This window comes from Physeter macrocephalus, chromosome 4, assembly GCF_002837175.3.
Source record: "Physeter macrocephalus isolate SW-GA chromosome 4, ASM283717v5, whole genome shotgun sequence".
Lineage (NCBI taxonomy): Eukaryota > Metazoa > Chordata > Mammalia > Artiodactyla > Physeteridae > Physeter > Physeter macrocephalus.
Window position 1 is genome coordinate 25,834,335 of NC_041217.1, and position 6,406 is coordinate 25,840,740.

The window sequence follows — 6,406 nt, forward strand, 5'->3', positions numbered from 1 at the left end:
ATTCTCTACATCTGCGTCTTTATTCCTGCCCTGCCACTAGGTTCATCAGTACTGTTTTTTAGATTCCATATATGTGTGTTAGCATACGGTATTTGTTTTTCTCTTTCTGACTTACTTGACTCTGTATGACAGACTCTAGGTCCATCCACCTCATTACAAATAACCCAATTTCATTCCTTTTTATGGCTGAGTAATATTCCATTGTGCATATGTGCCACATCTTTATCCATTCATCTGTTGATGGGCATTTAGGTTGCTTCCATGTCCTGGCTATTATAAATAGTGCTACAATAAACACTGTGGTACATGTATGGGAAATAGTAATTTAAATTGCCAGTTTGCCCTCCCAAAAGGATGTGCCAACTTCCACCTCCACTAACAACGTCTGAGAGACTGCTGGTGATCCCAACCTGCCATAAGACCCAGAACCTTTCCACATTGTATCTTACAGAACCAGTGCCCAGACCCAGGACTTCTGTTTTTAATTCTAGTATTTGTTTATTTTTCCTTTCATGCAAAATTGCCTTCCACATAGACATAGTCTAAAGAGGGTGGGAGAAAGTCAGAATTTAAATGAAACAGAAGGGATAGTGTCTCTACCTTTGGAGCTTAGCTCCTAGGAGTAAAGAAAGCAATACAAACTTTTGAACAAATCGCTAAACAACCGAAGGTCCAATGGCCAGCCCTCTTTCTGAGCCTCAGAAGTCCAGCGCTTGCATGGATCTACTTTATAGTACTACCTTGTCTCCACTGAATCTCTCCAAGGCCTTCCCTGGGCCTCACTGGGCTTGTCTGACTCTGAAGTTTTTACTGTGTGGGTCCATAAAGCTTTGCCTTCTTTCCCTACTGTCTGTGCTCCAAGGGTGAGGGCCCTTGTGTCCATTCTACTGGTTTGCAAGATACAGGTGCCCAGAGCATTCCCTGATTCATACCATAAAAATGGGAGGTGAACTATAGAAAAAAACTTTAAAGACATCTTAAGTAATTCTTAAAATGATTTTACTTGGGATGTAATTTTGTGAAAGTGAATGTCTTTAAAAATGCCACGTCCAGTGCATAGTAGCAGGAAAAACCTTGCTTAGCACTTCATGGATGTTAGCTCATTAATTGTAATGACTTTATATTGCTATGTTAATCCCATTCTACTAATGAAAAAAATAAGACAGAGAGAAAGTAAATTGCCAAGATCATATAGTAGGTAAGTAATGAGACCTAAAATTAACCTAGGCCTTCCATTGAATTCCATATCCCAAACTCTTTCTAGTAGTATCTCATATTGAAAATAATAATTATCACTCTAAGGAATACAGATAATCAACACACAAATAAATAGATTAGCATGACAATGTTATGCTAATTATGATACTTGTGATGAAAGAAATGTTAAGATGGATGTGCTAGAATAAAGCAGAGGACAGAGTAGAGGGTTTAGAGAGTATGGTTAGGGAAGGCTTTTCTGAGAAGGTGGCAGTTGAGCTGAGACTTAGGAAAACAGACAGCTCTGCTTGGAATTTGAGGAAGACCCTCTTCTGACTGAAGAAACAGCACACCCAGAGGTCACCATCTTGGTGTGTTCACAGAACAGAAAGCAGAATGGAGGGACCAAGCAGAGGGAGTGAGGGTGGGCTGGTCTAAGATGAAGCTGGAGAAGCAGGACAGGTCCAGATCAAAGCAAGACCTAAGAGTCAACAGAATGGAGCTTGAATTCCATAACAACAATGGGAAACCATTAAAAAGTGTTAGAAGAGATGAGACATAATCCAGGTTAGGTTTTTGAAAGATTTCCCTGGTTGCTGTTGGGAAATACATTCATCAGAGCTTAGAGTTGAAGGAGAAAGACCATTTGCATGGCTTCAGTGGAAGGACAAGTGAGAGATGATGGTGACTTGCCCTAGGAATGTAATGGTGGAGATACATAAAAATGGGAGGATTCACAATACATTTGTAAATAAAACATAGAGGATTTGTTGATAGACAAGATGGGGAAAGAACATGCCGTAAATGAAAAGGAAGAAGCAAGATCAATTGCTAGGTTTGGGGCAACAATGACTGCTACCAGAGAGAAGAGGAGGAAAAGTCTTAGAAATGGTGCCTGAAATAAAGAGCTCTTTATTGGACATACTTGAGTTTTAGATTCTTATTGATAACCAAGTGAGGTTCTCAAGTATGTAGTTGGATATAGAAGTCAAGAGCTCAAGGGAAAGATCTAGGCTGGAGGTAAAAGTTGGGACATGTAGTCTGAGGGTTACCAGGGGAGGGATATACATAAAAAAAAGAGTCTAGGATAGAGCCCTAGAAACTCTCCAAAATGTAGAGATTGGAGCCAGTCAAGGGAGGAGGAGGAACCAGTGAAAGAGATTGAAAAGGAAAGGCCAGGTGCGATGTAGGGGATGAGAAAGGGTTAAGAACTCACAGAAACATCTGGGAATCCAAGAGCTCCCGACTCATATCCAACTGGCCCTGAAGGGGAGCCTTGGTCAAGGCAATGAGATGGAAGGAATAAGTTAGGACTATATGTATAGAAAGTCTGCTGATCACAAGCCAGGCGTTCTAGCAAGCACAGTGGAGGGGTCAGATGTGGGGAAGGGAGGAATAAATTGGTCCACATTAGGGAATGTGTGGAACAGCATGGATATGAGAGACCCTGTGATAAAGGCTGAGGTTTGGAGCTCTGGCTGGAATGGGAAAAATAGGGATGGGGGCTTGATGGAATTCGTATTGGGTAATAAATTCAAAGTACTGTCCAGAATAGTCCTAATGTCTGAGTGAGGAGATTAGGCTTTGTAGCAACAAGCTCCCTTGCGCAGCTTGGGGTATTATGAGTCCTGCTTTACAAGTATAGAAAATTACCCTTGATGAGTTAGAGAAAATTGATGCCAGATGGAGAGTGAACTAGGTCCTTTGAGTCCAAAATCTGGGCTTGGCCCGACACTCCGAAGCTCAGAGGTATTTCCTAAACTTGACTTGAGAAGAGTCATCTGGAATGGTTCTTAAAAATATGTACTCCCTCTCTCCTTCCTCTGGAGATAATTATGTAGTTAGGTCTACGGTGGGGTCCCTGATTCTGAAAGTTTATAATTTGCCCCATTACTGCAGTTGTGGAAAGAAGATTGTGCTGGGAACACAGAACTCTTTGGTTAGTTTGGAATTTTACAGGACCATCTTTTATATGATTGTGATGTTTGAGAAAAAGGTAGAGGGGAAGTGAAAGGTTGGCTCTAGTTTAGTCTAATGTATCCCCAGCAATTAAAAACAAACAGCATACAAATAAGTCCTTTGCCTTTTGAAAGCAAGAATCATATGGTCAAGGAATACACTAGCTGTAGAGCAATTGTAGATCTATTAATCATTTTTCTGAGGGACCTCAGGGACATCACACTTAGTTTCCTTGCTCCTTTCTTTACTTGAACCTCCTGTCCACCTGCCTTTTAGGGATGTCCTCAAGGTTGCCTGTTAGCTCCTAGTATGTCCTTAGGTGTGAAGAGCTCAGGAAACTATGAGAATCATAGTGGAAAATTCAAGCTGTTTGTTTTTCTTCTTCATCCATCTGGTCATTTTAACCCTTGTTGCAGTTCTTTAAGAATACAATAGAGGGACTTCCCTGGCGGTCCAGTGGTTAAGACTCCCCTTCCAATGCAGGGGACGCGGGTTCAATCCCTGGCCTGGGAGCTAAGATCCCACATGCTGTGAGGCACAGCCAAAAAAGAAAAAAAAAAAAAAACCAAAAAACTATAGAGTTATTATCATTACACTTAGTCTTTTCATATCACAAAGGAAAAGTTAAATGGATTTGACATACAGGTATCCCCCACTTTTCAAAAGTTCACTTTAGGGACTTCCCTGGTGGCACAGTGGTTAAGAATCCTCCTGCTAATGCAGGGGACACGGGTTCAATCCCTGGTCCGGGAAGATCTCACATGCCGCGGAGCAACTAAGCACGTGTGCCACAAATACCAAGCCTGCACTCTAGAGCCCGTGAGCCACAACTACTGAGCCCGTATGCTGCAACTACTGAAGCCCGTGCGCCTAGAGCCCGTGCTCCGCAACAAGAGAAACCACAGCAATAAGAAGCCCACGAACTGTAACGAAGAGTAGCCCCCTCTCGCCGCAACTAGAGAAAGCCCACGCACAGCAACGAAGACCCAATGCAGCCAAAAATCAATCAATCAATCAATAAAAATTTCTAAAAAAAGTTCACTTTATTCCAGGTTCCTTTACACCTCTCCGATTTTAGGAAAGACCTACAGTAGTACCTGTTTTTGCTAACTGAAAGAAATCCGAAGAGGATTTTTGCTTTTACAAAAAAAGTCAAAAACTGAAAGTAGGGTTCAGTGTTTGTTGTGCCGGAGCCTCCTTTGGAGAACAGCACACACCCCACCCAAGCAGTGAGAGTGGCCCCGCCAAGCTCCTTCCTGGGAGCCACACTCAGCATCAAACCGCCATAACTCTGAACTGTCTGTGAGCGCCTGTGCTTGATCTCAATTTAGATGTGTCCTAAGGTGCTTGCTTCTGTGAGTTACACCATCTCGACTTCTTAGGAAAGGTTTCAGAGGAACACACCTAGGCAACCAAGAAGTCAAACTTAACCTGAGTTAGAAATGTTCCCTTTCTGAGACACGAAGGCAATAGAGCAGGAGCCAAGAACACAGGCTCTAAAATAAAACTGTGACCACATCACAAAAAGTTAAAACAAGAGAAAGGGCTCTGTTACTCTTGTAGCTAAAATTAATGTACGCCAGTGCCACATACTGCAAGTTACAAAGCACTTTCACATTCACTATGTCCGCGCAGCAGTAGTGGTGGGCATAGGACAGCTATCACTGCCATTTTAAGGATGACAGACCAGAGTCCCAGGAAGCTGTGGAACTAGACTGTGTGGGATCAGATCCTAACTATGCCTCTTACTTGTGTGTGGCCTTTAGCAAGTGACTTAATCTTTATGTGCCTCAACTTTCGTATCTGCAAAATGGGAATAATAATAGCAACAGCAGCTCATAGGATTGTTGTGCAGTTAAGTGAGTCAACAGCACCTAGCATGCAGTAATTACCAATAGGGAAAAAAAAAATCCTTTACCGATAGTCTTTTATTATAGAGATTTTTGTAAAGTTTATATTTTTTTAAATTTATTTTTATTTATTTGTTTATTTTTGGCTGCATTGGGTCTTCGTTGCTGCGCATGGGCTTTCTCTAGTTGCGGTGAGCAGGGGCTACTCTTCGTTGTGGTGTGCAGGCTTCTCATTGCAGTGGCTTCTCTTGTGGCGGAGGATGGGCTCTAGGCATGCGGGCTTCAGTAGTTGTGGCACACGGGCTTAGTTGCTCCGCAGCATATGGGATCTTCCCAGACCAGGGCTCGAATCTGTGTCCTCTGCATTGGCAGGCAGATTCTTAACCACTGCACCACCAGGGAAGTCCTGAGTTTATACTTTTTTTAAAGCACATGCTCAAAAGAGAAAGGAATATAAATGAGTAGCTCAGCTCCATTAAGAATTCATCCACATGGGAATTCCCTGGCTGTCCAATGGTTAAGACTCCGAGCTTCCACTGCAGGGGGCACGGTTCACTCCCTGATCAGGGAACTAAGATCCCACAAGCTGAGCGGCAGGGCCAAAACAAACAAACAAACAAACAAACAAAAAACCCTGAATTTATCCATGCATTCAACAACACTTACTGAGTATCTACTAGGAACTTGGATAGATATCAGAAAGAATGCCAAAGATAAGGTAGAGGGTTCTGAATTTACAACCATAAAATGTTATTTTACTTCATCTGAAGCCAATAGTAGTGATATTGAGGTGGCTTCAGCAATCTCATAATCTCCATCAGAATCTCTACTCAGCCATTCCAAATAGATTTACAAGCTAAGTAAAAAGTGTCCCTGTTCTCTAAACGCAGGGACAAGTCTCCAGGCTGCCCTGATGACCCAAGAGCTGCCCTGTGCCCCTCCTTTCAATGGAGCCCTCGCTGCACTGCGAGCTTGCATTGCTGGGTCCCTGGCCCTGCCCAGAGCTGGAAATAAATTCAGGAGAATTACCTGGTGCCCAGAACACAAGGAAAAGGTGACGAGTGGCTGCTGCTGGTGATGTCACTGCCCATGGTCCCCTGGAAGCAGGTGGCCTCCTCGCGACTCTGACCCAGCCTCTTCAGGTGAACCTGCCCCCTTCCTGTCACCTTCCTGGACCCCCAAAACAATATCAATGTCCCTTGTGTCTTGGGGAGTATTTCCTTTAAGTCTTCTCAGAGGCTCCCTTTCTTGGGGAGCCCTCTGTGCCCTCCCCCAGTAAGATTTAAAGTGTTTGAGCTTTCATTTAAGGACTACTGGGGAAGTAGTCTCCCCGGTAGCTTCAGATTTCCACCCAGCTTCAGATTTCCACCCAGCTTCGGTTTCCACCCAGCAACCCAACC

At 43.4% G+C, this 6,406-nt stretch overlaps 1 long non-coding RNA gene across 1 annotated transcript in view; it reads right to left on the minus strand.

Moving 5' to 3' along the window:
• LOC114486122 (uncharacterized) overlaps nt 1-6,406 on the minus strand; it is a 14,970-nt gene extending 8,564 nt beyond the window's left edge. Inside the window, exon 1 of the long non-coding RNA XR_003679372.1 lies at nt 6,036-6,406. This is a non-coding gene — a long non-coding RNA (uncharacterized lncRNA). The remainder of the gene's footprint in view (nt 1-6,035) is intronic.